This window comes from Orcinus orca, chromosome 11 (assembly GCF_937001465.1).
Source record: "Orcinus orca chromosome 11, mOrcOrc1.1, whole genome shotgun sequence".
NCBI classification, from domain to species: domain Eukaryota; kingdom Metazoa; phylum Chordata; class Mammalia; order Artiodactyla; family Delphinidae; genus Orcinus; species Orcinus orca.
In genome coordinates this window covers 8,069,403-8,086,972 of record NC_064569.1, presented here as the reverse complement: position 1 = coordinate 8,086,972, position 17,570 = coordinate 8,069,403, and the positions used below count along the sequence as shown (strand labels likewise).

Genomic DNA, 17,570 nt, shown 5'->3' with positions numbered 1-17,570 from the left:
GGTGTTTATGTGAATCGAAAAGGGTGGGGGGGAGGTTTCCATATGCTGGAAGTGTTACACCAATTTTGCCTGATGGAAAACCCAAGCCATCCTTTTATCCACTTTCTCCACACCCCTAACTTTACTAATGAAATCCTTCCTTTCTAGTAAATGGCAAAATCTTTTCCCACCTTAGAAGGGGAATTCCTCATGCAATGAACAGAATCAGAAACAATTGTTCTGCATTCTCTATGGAAATAACATTCATATTCATAGGATTTACCCTAAAAAACGTGTATGTCTGTGTTCTTGTGTACATATATATTTCTGTCGTTAATACTATTTATTTCTCATTTAAATTTAACATGTAAAAAGCTAGATGACTTTTCCAAATTTTGAGGGTGTGTTAAGGAGATACACAAATGCACACACACACGTACACACACACGATGTCTACTGTGCAAAATCCACTTTGGAAGTCCTATGGGGACACCTCACAGCAATCAGCACGATCACTCTCAGTCAGATGCAACTGAATTACAATCAGAAGCAAGTGTAAATAATATTAAGAGAATCATTCTCTAAGTATTACAATTCCATGGAAAGAGAAAATAAACCAAAATAAATTCCAAACATGCACCCCAGATAGAAAATTCTAAGAGTAGATACAACAAATTTTACTTGCTAATTGACAATCTAGAGAATTCTCATATGGGTGAGTCAATTTTGTGAACTTAAAGTAGTATATATATATATTTATCAGAGGAGTATGTATTCAAATATTTAATTATGATTATCTCCACCTAATTAGATAAATCAGATTACATGTTTGTGTGTAAATATAAACTCAATTCACCTTATTCAAAAGGAGTGTTATGCAAGTTTCTTCTCCCACTCAACAAATTTAAACATGTACAGCAACTAATTTGTGTTTTTTAAATTCCTTGCGTTAAATTTCCTGTTGTTGATGTTAGATTTAGACTTCCAAATTGTAACATGTTACTAAAGTCTTGGAAAACATTTGACTTCCAGATATGCCCACTGCTGCTGTGATTTACGTTCTGCATCTTGGTTAACAAAGATGTTCTAAATGTAAATACATAACTGACTATTTGAATATTCTTCAAATATTAAGTGATTATTTTAGGGTCACACCTTTGAGTGAGTGTTATGACAAAGGGGCAAAGAAACTTCATAGAACCAGTAAAGGAAAAACATGGAGAGAAGTAGAATTTGGTGTTGCTTTTCATAAGGGATAACATAAGTGATCACCGATCTGAAATTGTTTCTCATCTGTGATGTAGAGAAGTATTAGTTAAAGGTATGAAGACATAGTCAAGTGATAGAGACAATTTTCTTTAGATTTGGCCAAAACCTTCGTGGTAAAGAAGTATACAGTACGAGGCTGTCTTTTTAAAAAGGACTGGGTGAAAATACAAGAAAAAAAAATACCGGGGGCTTCTGGGAAGATGGCGGAGGAGTAGGACGCGGAGATCGCCTTCCTCCCCACAGATAGACCAGAAATACATCTACACGTGGAGCAACTCCTGCAGAGCACCTACTGAGCGCTGGCAGAAGACCTCAGACCTCCCAAAAGGCAAGAAACCCCCCCCCCCCACGTACCTGGGTAGGGCAAAAAAAAAAAGAATAAACAGAGACAAAAGAATGGGGACGGGACCTGCACCTCTGGGAGGGAGCTGTGAAGGAGGAAAAGTTTCCACACACTAGGAAGCCCCTTCGCGGGCGGAGACTGCGGGTGGCGGAGGGGGGGGAGCTTCGGGGCCGCGGGGGAGAGCACAGCAACAGGGGTGCGGAGGGCAAAGCGGGGAGATTCCCGCACAGAGGATTGGTGCCGACCGGCACTCGCCAGCCCGAGAGGCTTATCTGCTCCCCCGCCGGGGCGGGCGGGGCTGGGAGCTGAGGCTCGGGCTTCGGTCGGAGCAGGGAGAGGACTGGGGTTGGCGGCGTGAACACAGCCTGCAGGGGGTTAGTGCGCCACGGCTAGCCGGGAGGGAGTGCGGGAAAGTCTGGAGCTGCCGAAGAGGCAAGAGACTTTTTCTTGCCTCTTTGTTTCCTGGTGCGCGAGGAGAGGGGATTCAGGGCGCCGCTTAAAGGAGCTCCAGAGACGGCCGCGAGCCGTCCGAGCTAACAGCGCGGACCCCAGAGACGGGCATGAGACGCTAAGGCTACTGCTGCCGCCACCAAGAAGCCTGTGTGCGAGCACAGGTCACTCTCCACAACCCCCTTCCGGGGAGCCTGTGCAGCCCGCCACTGCCGGGTCCCGGGATCCAGGGACAACTTCCCCGGGAGAACGCACAGCGCGCCTCAGGCTGGTGCAACGTCACGCCGGCGCAACGTCACGCCGGCCTCTGCCGCCGCAGGCTCGCCCCGCCCTCCATGCCCCTCCCTCCCCCCCCCCCCCCCCCCCCCGGCCTCAGTGAGCCAGAGCCCCCGAAGCAGCTGCTCCTTTAACCCCGTCCTGTCTGAGCGAAGAACAGACGCCCTCTGGCGACCTACACGCAGAGGCTGGGCCAAATTCAAAGCTGAGCCCCTTGGAGCTGTGAGAACAAAGAAGAGAAAGAGAAATCTCTCCCAGCAGCCTCAGGAGCAGCGGATTAAAGCTCCACAATCAACTTGATGTACCTGCATCTGTGGAATACCTGAATAGACAACGAATCATCCCAAATTGAGGAGGGGGACTCAGAGCAAGATTTATGATTTTTTCCCCTTTTCCTCTTTTTGTGAGTGTGTATGTATATGCTTCTGTGTGAGATTTTGTCTGTATAGCTTTGCTTCCACCATTTGTCCTAGGTTCTATCAATCCGTTTTTTTTTCTCTCTTAATAATTATATTTTATTTTAATAACTTTATTATATTTTATCTTTATTTTACTTTATCTTCTCTTTCTTTTTTCCTTCCTTCCCTCCTTCCTTCCTTCCTCCCTCCCTCCCTCCCTCCTTTTTTGCTTTCTACTTCTACTAATCCTTTCTACTTTTTCTCCCTTTTATTCTGAGCCATGTGGATGAAAGGCTCTTGGTGCTGCAGCCAGTAGTCAGTGCTGTGCATCTGAGGTGGGAGAGCCAACTTCAGGACACTGGTCCACAAGAGACGTCCCAGCTCCACGTAGTATCAAATGGCGAAAATCTCCCAGAGATCTCCATCTCAACACTAGCACCCAGCTTCACTCAACGACCAGCAAGCTACAGTGCTGGACATCCTATGCGAAACAACTAGCAAGACAGGAACAGAACCCCACCCATTAGCAGAGAGGCTGCCTAAAATCATAATAAGTCCACAGACACCCCAAAACACACCACCAGACGTGGACCTGCCCACCAGAAAGACAAGATCCAGCCTCATCCACCACAACACAGGCACTAGTGCCCTCCACCAGGAAGCCTACAGAACCCACTGAACCAACCTTAGCCACTGGGGACAGACACCAAAAACAATGGGAACTACGAACCTGCAGCCTGCAAAAAGGAGACTCCAAACACAGTAAGGTAAGCAAAATGAGAAGACAGAAAAACACACAGCAGGTGAAGGAGCAAGGTAAAAACCCACCAGACCTAAACAAATGAAGAGGAAATAGGCAGTCTACCTGAAAAAGAATTCAGAATAATGATAGTAAAGATGATCCAAAATCTTGGAAATAGAATAGACAAAATGCAGGAAACATTTAACAAGGACCTAGAAGAACTAAAGATGAAAAAAACGATGATGAACAACACAATAAATGAAATGAATAATACTCTAGATAGGATCAATAGCAGAATAACTGAGGCAGAAGAACGGATAAGTGACCTGGAAGATAAAATAGTGGAAATAACTACTGCAGAGCAGAATAAAGACAAAAGAATGAAAAGAACTGAGGACAGTCTCAGAGGCCTCTGGGACAACATTAAACACACCAACATTCGAATTATAGGGGTTCCAGAAGAAGAAGAGAAAAAGAAAGGGACTGAAAATACTTGAAGAGATTATAGTTGAAAACTTCTCTAATATGGGAAAGGAAATAGTTAATCAAGTCCAGGAAGCCCAAAGAGTCCCATACAGGATAAATTCAAGGAGAAACACGCCAAGACACATATTAATCAAACTGTCAAAAATTAAATACAAAGAAAACATATTAAAAGCAGCAAGGGAAAACCAACAAATAACACACAAGGGAATCCCCATAAGGTTAACAGCTGATCTTTCAGCAGAAACTCTGCAAGCCAGAAGGGACTGGCAGGACATATTTAAAGTGATGAAGGAGAAAAACCTACAACCAAGATTACTCTACCCAGCAAGGATCTCATTCAGATTTGATGGAGAAATTAAAACCTTTACAGACAAGCAAAAGCTGAGAGAGTTCAGCACCACCAAACCAGCTCTACAACAACTGCTAAAGGAACTTCTCTAGGCAAGAAACACAAGAGAAGGGAAAGACCTACAATAACGAACCCAAAACATTAAGAAAATGGGAATAGGAACATACATATCAATAATTACCTTAAATGTAAATGGACTAAATGCTCCCACCAAAAGACACATATTGGCTGAATGGATACAAAAACAAGACCCATATATTTGCTGTCTACAAGAGACCCACTTCAGACCTAGAGACACATACAGACTGAAAGTAAGGGGATGGAAAAAGATATTTCATGCAAATGGAAGCCAAAAGAAAGCTGGAGTAGCAATTCTCATATCAGACAAAATAGACATTAAAATAAATACTATTAGAAGAGACAAAGAAGGACACTACATAATGATCAAAGGATCGATCCAGGAAGAAGATATAACAATTGTAAATATTTATGCACCCAACATAGGAGCACCTCAATACATAAGGCAAATACTAACAGCCATAAAAGGGGAAATCAACAGTAACACATTCATAGTAGGGGACTTTAACACCCCACTTTCACCAAGGAAACACAAGCTTTAAATTATACATTAAACAAGAAGGATTTAATTGATATTTATAGGACATTCCATCCAAAAACAACAGAATACACTTTCTTCTCAAGTGCTCATGGAACATTCTCTAGGATAGATCATATCTTGGGTCACAAATCAAGCATTGGTAAATTTAAGAAAATTGAAATTGTATCAAGTATCTTTTCCGACCACAACGCTATGAGACTAGATATCAATTACAGGAAAAGATCTGTAAAAAATAGAAACACATGGAGGCTAAACAATACACTACTTAATAACGAAGTAATCACTGAAGAAATCAAAGAGGAAATCAAAAAATACCTAGAAACAAGTGACAATGGAGACACGACGACCCAAAATCTATGGAATGCAGCAAAAGCAGTTCTAAGAGGGAAGTTTATAGCAATACAATCCTACCTTAAGAAACAGGAAGCATCTCAAATAAACAACCTAACCTTGCACCTAAAGCAATTAGAGAAAGAAGAACAAAAAGAACCCAAAGTTAGCAGAAGGAAAGAAATCATAAAAATCAGATCAGAAATAAATGAAGGAAACGATAGCAAAGTTCAATAAAACTAGAAGCTGGTTCTTTGAGAAGATAAACAAAGTTGATAAACCATTAGCCAGACTCATCAAGAAAAAAAGGGAGAAGACTCAAATCAATAGAATTAGAAATGAAAAAGGAGAAGTAACAACTGACACTGCAGAAATACAAAAGATCATGAGAGATTACTACAAGCACCTCTATACCAATAAAATGGACAACCTGGAAGAAATGGACAAATTCTTAGAAATGCACAACCTGCCAAAACTGAATCAGGAAGAAATAGAAAATATGAACAGACCAATTACAAGCACTGAAATTGAAACTGTGATTGAAATCTTCCAACAAACAAAAGCCCAGGACCAGATGGCTTCACAGGCGAATTCTATCAAACATTTAGAGAAGAGCTAACACCTATCCTTCTCAAACTCTTCCAAAATATAGCAGAGGGAGGAATACTCCCAAACTCATTCTACGAGGCCACCATCACCCTGATACCAAAACCAGACAAGGATATCACAAAGAAAGAAAACTATAGGCCAATATCACTGATGAACATAGATGTGAAAATCCTCAACAAAATACTAGCAAACAGAATCCAACAGCACATTAAACGGATCATACACCATGATCAAGTGGGGTTTATTCCAGGAATGCAAGGATTCTTCAATATACGCAAATCAATCAACGTGATACACCATATTAACAAATTGAAGGAGAAAAACCATATGATCATCTCAATAGATGCAGAGAAAGCTTTCGACAAAATTCAACACCGATTTATGATAAAAACCCTGCAGAAAGTAGGCATAGAGGGGATTTTCCTCAACATAATAAAGGCCATATATGACAAAGCCACAGCCGACATTGTCCTCAATGGTGAAAAACTGAAACCATTTCCACTAAGATCAGGGAGAAGACAAGGTTGCCCACTCTCACCACTCTTATTCAACATAGTTTTGGAAGTTTTAACCACAGCAATCAGAGAAGAAAAGGAAATAAAAGGAATCCAAATCAGAAAAGAAGAAGTAAAGCTGTCACTGTTTGCAGATGACATGATACTATACATAGAGAATCCTAAAGATGCTACTAGAAAACTACTAGAGCTAATCAATGAATTTGGTAAAGTAGCAGGATACAAAATTAATGCACAGAAATCTCTGGCATTCCTATACACTAATGATGAAAAATCTGAAAGTGAAATCAAGAAAACACTCCCATTTACCATTGCAACAAAAATAATAAAATATCTAGGAATAAACCTACCTAAGGAGACAAAAGACCTGTATGCAGAAAATTATAAGACACTGATGAAAGAAATTAAAGATGATACAAATAGATGGAGAGATATACCATGTTCTTGGATTGGAGGAATCAACATTGTGAAAATGACTGTACTACCCAAAGCAATCTACAGATTCAATGCAATCCCTATCAAACTACCACTGGCATTTTTCACAGAACTAGAACAAAAAATTTCACAATTTGTATGGAAACACAAAAGACCCCGAATAGCCAAAGCAATCTTGAGAACAAAAAATGGAGCTGGAGGAATCAGGCTCCCTGACTTCAGACTATACTACAAAGCTACAGTAATCAAGACAGTATGGTACTGGCACAAAAACAGAAATATAGATCAATGGAACAGGATAGAAAGCCCAGAGATAAACCCACGCACAAATGGTCACCTTATCTTTGATAAAGGAGGCAAGAATGTACAGTGGAGAAAGAACAGCCTCTTCAATAAGTGGTGCTGGGAAAACTGGACAGGTACATGTAAAAGTATGAGATTAGATCACTCCCTAACACCATACACAAAAATAAGCTCAAAATGGATTAAAGACCTAAATGTAAGACCAGAAACTATCAAACTCTTAGAGGAAAACATAGGCAGAACACTCTATGACATAAATCCCAGCAAGATCCTTTTTGACCCACCTCCTAGAGAAATGGAAATAAAAACAAAAATAAATAAATGGGACCTAATGAAACTTAACAGCTTTTGCACAGCAAAGGAAACCATAAATAACACCAAAAGGCAACCCTCAGAATGGGAGAAAATATTTGCAAAGGAAGCAACTGACAAAGGATTAATCTCCAAAATTTATAAGCAGCTCATGCAGCTTAATAACAAAAAAACAAATAACCCAATCCAAAACTGGGCAGAAGACCTAAATAGACATTTCTCCAAAGAAGATATACAGACTGCCAACAAACACATGAAAGAATGTTCAACATCACTAATCATTAGAGAAATGCAAATCAAAACTACAATGAGATATCATCTCACACCAGTCAGAATGGCCATCATCAAAAAATCTAGAAACAATAAATGCTGGAGAGGGTGTGGAGAAAAGGGAACCCTCTTGCACTGTTGGTGGGAATGTAAATTGATACAGCCACTGTGGAGAACAGTATGGAGGTTCCTTAAAAAACTAAAAATAGAAGTACCATATGACCCAGCAATCCCACTACTGGGCATATACCCTGAGAAAACCATAATTCAAAAAGAGTCATGTACCAAAATGTTCATTGCAGCTCTATTTACAATAGCCCAGAGATGGAAACAACCTAAGTGTCCATCATCGGATGAATGGATAGAGAAGATGTGGCACATATATACAATGGAATATTACTCAGCCATAAAAAGAAACGAAATTGAGCTATTAGTCATGAGGTGGATAGACCTAGAGTATGTCATACAGAGTGAAGTAAGTCAGAAAGAGAGAGACAAATACCGTATGCTAACACATATGTATGGAATTTAAGGAAAAAAAATGTCATGAAGAACCTAGGGGTAAGACAGGAATAAAGACAGAGACCTACTAGAGAATGGACTTGAGGATATGGGGAGGGGGAAGGGGAAGGTGTGACAAAGCGAGAGAGAGGCATGGACATATATACACTACCAAACATAAGGTAGATAGCTAGTGGGAAGCAGCCGCATAGCACAGGGAGATCAGCTCGGTGCTTTGTGACCACCTAGAGGGGTGGGATAGGGAGGGTGGGAGGGAGGGAGACGCAAGAGGGAAGAGATATGGGAACATATCTCCCTGTAAAGCAGAAACTAACACACCATTGTAAAGCAATTATAGTCCAATAAAGATGTTAAACAGAAAAAAAAACCAAAATAATACCTCATTAAGTTGACCACACTCTGAATATCAGATGATGTTTAGCTTTACTCCTTTTAATTACCTGGAATGTGCAACAGTGGGACCCAGCAGAAGGTATTATTGGTTGGAAAGTTGCATCTTTCTGCATCAAAAAAACAGTGTCTGATTCTTGGACAGAAAGCGCCCCAAGAAATGGGTTTCTGCTTTAAAAGTTTGGAGATCAAGAGTACTTCATTCTTTGTGGTTTATACATACAATGGAACATTTTTCAGCCAAAAAAAGAAAGAAACCATGTCATTTGTGACAAAATGGATGGACTTTGAGGACATTATTATGCTAACTGAAAAAAAGTCAGACAGAGAAAGATGAATACCGTATGATTTCACTTATATGTGAAATCTAAAAACAAACACAAAAATGCCAAATTCATAGAAAAAGAGATCGGATTTGTAGTTACCAGAGGCAGGAGTCGGGGGAGGTAAATTGGATGAAGGTGGTCAAAAAGTACAAGCTTCCAGTTATAAGGTAAATAAATACTAGGGATGTAATATTCAACATGATGACTACAGTTAACACTGCTGTGTGGTATATTTGAAAGTTCAGAGAATAAATCCTAAGAGTTCTCATCACAAAGAAAGAAACTTTTATTTTTTGTATTTATATCAGATGATAGATGCTAGCTAAACTTATTGTGGTACTCATTCCACAATATGTATGTCAACATTGTGTTGTACACCTTAAACTTATACAGTGTTAATAATTATATCTCAATAAAACTGAAGAAAAAGTGGTTAGTTCAAACACATCATAAATTGGCTAAAAGCCAGACTGGATTCAAAAGACGCTTGCATTTATTAAAGATTTCAAATACCATTAGCATTCATTAAGGGCCTATAATATTCCAGCCATTGGAAGTTAACCATAATAAAACATACCAGCAGTGCTTTTAAGATCCTCACAGCTTAGTGCAGGTATAACATCAAAACAAACAATTATAGTGGAACGTGAAATTCTGTAATACAGATATGTACCTAAGTTACGGGAGTTCAAAGCTGCACAAAGTAATTTCATCTGGGTATTCATGAAAGTTTGAAGTGAATCATGAAGCAGGAGGTATATTCCTGGCAGAAAGGTCATGATGGAGAGAGACATTCTAGGCAGAGTATTTAGCACAGGTATATACATCTAACACACGTATATACGTGTGTGGCTCACGTAAGAAAATGCTAATGTTTTCATGGAAAAAAGACAAAAAGTGTCTGTGGGGAAGTGGTGGATGCTAAAGTTGGAAACCTTAAGAACTTTCTTAAGAAGAAACTTACTAATGAGTTTGGGATTTATCCTGTAGGTAATTATGGACCATTCAGAAGTTTTTAAAGAGGACATGTATAGTTAATTTGCATTTTAGGGGAAAAAAAGAGTTGGTCTATTGGTAGTGTGGAATGGATTTCCTGCCATTTACAGTAAAAGGGCATATTAGAGAAGAGCTCAGCGGAAGATTTCTTTGTGATATGAGATGTAATCACAGCAAGCATGAGATCGTCTTCAAGTGTTTCGTATTGAGTCAAATTCCTAGGGATAAAGTAACACAAAATACTTGGCAATATTCTTGGAAAAGGAAAAAAGAGAATGCAATGCAAAAAAAAAAAAGTAATACTTCGGTGTTCTGCCAGGAGACCTTTATTTTACAGATCACTAGACCTTGATAAAGGCTTACTTAAGTCCACAGAAATCCATTTCAACAAGTTTCCCTAACTGTGAACAGGAAGGTGGTTTCTTTATCTCCCGGAAGTCCTCTTAAGTTTCTAAAGCAAATTGCTGCACCACTTCCCTGAGCTCTGTTTATCAAGGAATAAAAAGAGGTGCAACCTCAAAAAAAGTAATGGGGGGAGGGAGGAAGTAAGAAAAAAGCAACTAGTGAACATCATGTTGCATTCTTGCCAAGCAGCAGTGGGTGTCAGCTTGCCTTATGTTTACATAGGTGACTTTCTGTCTCCATTTCAAGGGAACAGTCTAAGAATAGCTTCAAGGTGGCAGTTTCCCTTGCTGAATAAATTAATGAATAAGTGTCACTTTATGTACCTTGCTACATTCATAAACTATTTGAAGCAATAAAGGGTAATTCCAACAATAATAAATGGTGTTGGTTATTATCTTTATTTTTCTTATCTTCATTACATTAAAAATTTGAGGTCCGGGGTTACTTATTTTCTCTTAATTTGGAATATTCGGAATATATTTGGCATGCAAAAATATATCATATAGAAAATAAATAAGTAATTACCTATAAAAATACAAGATAGGGGCTTCCCTGGTGGCGCAGTGGTTGAGAGTCCGCCTGCCGATGCGGGGGACATCGTGCCCCGGTCCGGAAAGATCCCACATGCGGCTGAGCGGCTGGGCCCGTGAGCCATGGCCGCTGAGACTGCGCGTCTGGAGCCTGTGCTCCGCAACAGGAGAGGCCACAGCGGTGAGAGGCCCGCGTACCGCAAAAAAACAAAAACAACAAAAACAAAAAAAAACTTTTAGTGATGCCAACGCATAGTGGGAGGGATTTTTTTTTTTTTTTTTTTTTTTTTGCAGTACGCGGGCCTCTCACTGCTGTGGCCTCTCCCATTGCGGAGCACAGGCTCCGGACGCACAGGCTCAGCGGCCATGGCTCACGGGCCCAGCCGCTCTGCGGCATGTGGGATCTTCCCGGACCGGGGCACGAACACGCGTCCCCTGCATCGGCAGGCGAACTCTCAACCACTGCGCCACCAGGGAAGCCCAAGGGAGGTATTTCTTGATAAAACAGACAGTAATCTTGTATTTATTTGCTCCCTAGTTTCCTCAGGCCAGACTGGCTTTCATTACATTCTCTGCTAAAGGAGCAACGCTCAGTCAGGAAGAGAGAAGACTGGTAGCAATCAGGCCCCAAGAAAACATGGTCTTTTTCAGACAGATGCCCATCTACAAGCCTGGACAGAAAGGTGAGTGCATCTAAATTTCATTAAACTCAACTAATATAATTTATAGGATATCTAAATTGATGGTACACAATACATGCCTAGCAAATCGGTCGTTTAAAATCCATTACGAAGTTTGCTTGAAATATAAAATAAAAATATAGATTGAAGTGTTCACTTCAGCAGCACATATACTAAAATTAGAATGATACAGAGAAGATTAGCATGCCCCCTATATAAGGAGAATACACAAAATCATGAAACATTTCATTTTTTCCCCCACAGATATATACTTATCTTCTGAACATTAAATATATGGCATTCTGCATGTCAATCATACTCAACAAAGGGATTTGAAAATATAGATTATGTAGCATAAAAGCTAGAGATTTAGTTTCAATAAGTCTGGGTGGGGAGCCTTGGAAACTGTATTTTTAAAGCGTGCCTTGGTTGATTGGAATAATAATCAAGTTTTGGAATCACTAAGTGACAGCTTATACAAATTTATAAGCTGACAGTTGAATTATAAGTAAAACAGCAAAAAAGAGTATCAGGAACAGGGCTTCCCTGGTGGCGCAGTGGTTGGGAGTCCGCCTGCCGATGCAGGGGACACGGGTTCGTGCCCCGGTCCGGGAAGATCCCACATGCCGCGGAGCGGCCGGGCCCGTGAGCCATGGCCACTGAGCCTGTGTGTCCGGAGTCTGTGCTCCGCAACGGGAGAGGCCACAACAGTGAGAGGCCCGCGTACCGCAAAAAAAAAAACCCAAAAACAAAACAAAAAAAGAGTATCAAGAACAGGTAAGAGAACTCTAGCGCTTAAAGAATTGCCCAGTGATAGAATGATCAGCATGGCATGGAAATAAGCTGAGAAGTCTTTTCTCATCTCCTTGGTCTAGAAGTTCTTAGGCACAGATTACTACAGTCAAAAGAAGACATTTCTGATGAGATGAATGCTGCATGAAAAAGCACAGAGGTAGAATTAATTCAAAATCGTGCCTTAAGACGAGAATTGGATAGACTTATTTGCAGTGAAGAAAAAAAAACCAGAAGGGAGGAAAACAAGTCCAAGTGAATAAAAGAGTTACAGGAGAGCCTGGGCTATGGAGCTGAAGAGCTATTTTCTGTAGACGCGGGCACGGGGTGGGGAGGATTATACAATGATGAAAACAGGCTGAAGAAGATTATCCTTAGCAACTGACATTATTAACTGATAATATGCTTCCTTTCCTGATAGGAAATATTTCAAGAAATAAGGCTAGGGACAAAATTGGAAGATTTCTGGGATTCTTGCTAAGAGCTGAAGAAGGCAGAGGTTGAAAAGGTTGATTCTTTTCAACCTCTGCCTACTTCCAACAGCCCAGAAACATAAAAATGAGTTTCTTTTTCCTCATCCCATCTATTTTCTAGTAGAGGGCCTAAGACGCTGGGTTATAATGTAGCACAAAAGATGAATAATGAGTCTTACACAATTGAGGATATACAGTTTTCAAAAAAATTGACCTTTAGTGTTTGAGATATAATGCTTCAAATATTCTTAGCTTACCCAGTGTCATGTTGCTTTTGAAAACAAAGTATATTGTGATATTAACTATTGCATTGTGTTAAAATTGCAAAGCACATTTAGATTGTTGTAGCTTCGTATGTGACTAGGATCTGCAGTTTGATATCTAGACCTTCATCTCTCTCTGGCCCTCTGAGAAATTACAAAAGATACAGCATCAATCCAGGCTAAAAATTTTATGGGAAGTTATTGATGGCTAAGTTGATGCAAAGTTAGCTATTTAGATTATTTTAAAGAGAGGACCCATAAATTATCCAGATGCATTTTTTGACTTTATGTGTTCCAGCTTCACATTTGGTATTTATCCTGCACAGAAATATCCTACATTTGGAATTAATGCTATTCCAGGACCTAGTCTGACCTAGTTTGAGTGTTGTCATCACTGCTGCCCAAATTTGCCAAGACCAAAGAAAAAGCAAACAATGAAATTTAACTCAGAGATCAGAAACAAGGACAGGATAACCATTTATTTGCCTGCTAGCTTATAGGCAGTGGCAACAAAGCGGGCCTTAAGAAATTGGGAGTAGATTTTTACCTCGCATGATTTCGGGTTGCAGGAGGTCCCTCCTGTAAGAAAATCACCAGTAATAGTCCTTGAGTCCTGTAATTCTACAGTAGGAGTTTCATTGCATTGGTTTAAAGTGTTTATCCTTGTTGGAACACAAAATTTAAGACAATAAGCAATTTTCTTTCTTGAAAGATTTACTCACAGGTAAATCTGTAAAGAGATTGGGAACCTGAATAGAGAAAAAAGTTTTTCATCAAAAATTTGAAAGATGTTTTAAGCTCCTAAAACAAACCTCTAAACTTCATTTCATTAGAAGTGGAGCTTATTTGCAGTTACCTTTACTAACCAGAGTAAAGGATAGCACTTCCTCTGGCTAGAAAAGAGTATTATGTTTATACTGACAGTTGCTGTCATCCCATAAAGAAAGTTTTTTGTCCTATTTTGATAATTTTGTGCTATCTGGTCATTATTTTACTAGAAATATCTATGACATATAAAATTGAATTAGGTGATTTTGAAAGAGTATGATGGGAAAATACATATATTTTTAAAAATCTCACTCTGTGTGTATAACTTTAATGAAAATATCTCCTCATATTTTTAAACTGACAAAAATATTTCCATTTTCATAGTTTTAAAGTTAGCAAACTGAGTATACTATAAGTTAGTGATGCTCTGGCCACATGGGGACTATACTTAATAGTACACAAAAACACATTTCATCTTTTAACAAGATAAGTGTGAATTAAATGAGTTTTAAATTGAGATTTTCAAAAGCATATTTCTTATAATAAGGGTGTCCTCTGATTGAAAAAATAGTAATAAAACTTAACAGTGTGTGATCTAGTATTATGTACTATCTGAAGTATTTCCCAGGGCGTTGACATTCTAAAACACCTATTGTAGCCTGTGTAAAGTTTTAAAAGAAGGAAAAAAGTGGAGAATCAATAAGGAGAGTTTACTTGGAAAATATATACACAGATTCCAAGCACACAAGCCATGCACTGTTTTAGGATATTTCTATAATTTGTTTATAGCTAACTTGTTTTCATCTTAGGAGTCTTTCCCTTAATTTTCTTTAACGAGTATGTTTATTTTATATTAAACTATTTATAATAAAATTTAAAACTTACTTAAACTATTTGACATTATTAAAAACATTTATTCATGATTCCATGGAAATCCCTGTCTTTCAAATCAATAGTGAATGATGTAGTAATGTATCTGGTAGAAACTTCATATTTTAATAAGGTTGAAAAAAATCAATATAATAAAAAACTTGTTATGTTCTGGGTAATAATGAGTGACTGGGTGAATTATATGAGTGAAAAATATTATGTAATGAGTGAATAATATTATATAATGAGTGAATAAGTTAATTACGTAATGAGTGAACGAAAGCATTATGGTTGCTTCATATTTTAGTTATCAAGGGAGGTATTCTCTTAGGTCACCTTCCCCAAAATCTGATCCTGAGACAGGAAAAAATGAACCAGTGGGTTATTAAGAAAGTACCTCCAGAAGACACCAAAAAAAAAAGGAGTTGGGGAAAGAAGGGCATAGAAGGGAAGAAGCCAGGCAAGGGAGCAACTGATTTTGGACAAAGCCTTAACTTCAGCCTGATCTGGCAGGAAGATCCGTAGCATCAATTACACTTCAGAGTTTGTCCCACTTTTAGGAAAGGAAGCTAAGCTTTCATACTCCAGCACCAGGGAGTCGCTGGTGATGGACAACACCCAAGGCAGAGGTAAACCCCTAGGAACTTGTCAAGGAGCCCAAGACAAACCTCTGAAAAAGTTCACAGATGCAAACTTAGAAACAAAGCACGATGAAGCTGGGGGTGGGTGCAAAGAACTAGTGAAAGTATGGAAGGTATCTGGGAAGAGCCTTGGCTGTGTCTGCTACAGGTGTCATGGGGAAGGTGGTTTACTTTTTTAAATTTAATTTAATTTACTTATTTTTTATACAGCATGTTCTTATTAGTTATCTGTTTTATACATATTACTGTATATATGTCAATCCCAATCTCCCAGTTCACACCACCAACCCCACCCCCACCCCCGCTTTCAACCCTTGGTGTCCATGTTTGTTCTCTACATCTGTGTCTCTATTTCTGCCTTGCAAACTGGTTCATCTGTACCATTTTTCTAGGTTCCACATATATGCATTAATATACGATATTTGTTTTTCTCTTTCTGACTTACTTCACTCTGTATGACATTCTCTAGGTCCGTCCACGTCTCTACAAATGACCCAATTTCGTTCCTTTCTATGGCTGAGTAATATTCCATTGTATATATGTACCATATCTTCTTTATCCATTCATCTGTTGATGGGCATTTAGGTTGTTTCCATGACCTGGCTATTGTAAATAGTGCTGCAGTGAACATTGGGGTGCATACATCTTTTTGAATTATGGTTTTCCAGTTATATGGCCAGTAGTGGGATTGCTGGGTCATATGGTAGTTCTGTTTTAGTTTTTCAACTAACCTCCATACTGTTCCCCATAGTGGCTGTATCAATTTACATTCCCACCAACAGTGCAAGAGGGTTTCCTTTTCTCCACACCCTCTCCAGCATTTGCTGTTTGTAGATTTTTCTGATGATGCCCTTCTAACCAGTGAGAGGTGATACCTCATTGTAGTTTTGATTTGCATTTCTCTAATAATTACTGATGCCCAGCAGCTTTTCATGTGCCTCTTGACCATCCGTATGTCTTCTCTGGAGAAAGGTCTATTTAGGTCTTCTGCCCATTTTTTGATTGGCTTGTTTGTTTTTTTAATATTGAGCTGCATGAGCTATTTATATATTTTGGAGATTAATCCTTTGTCTGTTGATTCGTTTGCAAACATTTTCTCCCATTCTGAGGGTTGTTTTTTGTCTTGTTTATGGTCTCCTTTGCTGTGCAAAAGCTTTGAAGTTTCATTTGTTTATTTTTGTTTTTATTTCCATTACTCTAAGAGGCAGGTCAAAAAAGATCTTGCTGTGATTTATGTCAAAGACTGTTCTTCCTATGTTTACCTCTAAGAGTTTTATAGTGTCTGGTCTTACATTTAGGTCTTTAATCCATTTTGAGTTTATTTTTGTGTATGGTGTTAAGGAGTGTTCTAATTTCATTCTTTTATATGTAGCTGTCTAGTTTTCCCAGCGCCACTTATTGAAGAGGCTGTCTATTCTCCATTGTACATTTTTGCCTCCTTTGTCAAAGATAAGGTGACCATATGTGCGTGGGTTTATCTCTGGGCTTTCTATCCTGTTCCATTGATCTATATTTCTGTTTTTGTGCCAGTACCATACTGTCTTGATTACTGTAGCTTTGCAGTATAGTCTGAAGTCAGGGAGCCTGATTTCTCCAGCTCCATTTTTTTTTCCCCTCAAGATTGCTTGGTCTATTTGGGGTCTTCTGTGTCTCCATACAGATTGTAAATTTTTTTGTTCTAGTTCTGTAAAAAATGCCATTGGTAATTTGATAAGGATTGCATTGAATCTGTAGATTGCTTTGGATAGTATAGTCATTTTCACAATATTCATTCTTCCAATCCAAGAACATGGTATATCTCTTTATCTATTTGTGTCATCTTTGATTTCTTTCATCAGTGTCTTATAGTTTTCTGAGTACAGGTTTTTACCTCCTCAGGTAGGTTTATTCCTAGGTATTTTATTCATTTTGTTGCAATGATAAATGGGATTGTTTCCTTAATTTTTCTTTCTGATCTGTTAGTGTATAGGAATGCAAGAGATTTCTTTGTGTTAATTTTGTACCTTGTAGCTTTACCGAATTCATTGATTAGCTCTAGAAGTTTTCTCGTGGCATCTTTAGGATTTTCTATGTATAGTACCATGTCATCTGCAAACAGTGAGTTTTACTTCTTCTTTTCCAATTTGTATTCTTTTTTTTCTTTTTCTTCTCTGATTGCTGTGGCTAGGACTTCCAAAACTACGTTGAACAATAGTGGCAAGAGTGGACATCCTTGTCTTGTTCCTGATC

At 39.0% G+C, this 17,570-nt stretch overlaps 1 non-coding gene across 1 annotated transcript; it reads left to right on the top strand.

The window, feature by feature from the left end:
* Positions 1-11,683: 11,683 nt before the first annotated feature.
* LOC117197172 (U6 spliceosomal RNA) lies at positions 11,684-11,790 on the top strand. Its single transcript, XR_004477696.1, has one exon. It is a non-coding gene; the product is annotated as a U6 spliceosomal RNA (small nuclear RNA).
* Positions 11,791-17,570: the final 5,780 nt, after the last annotated feature.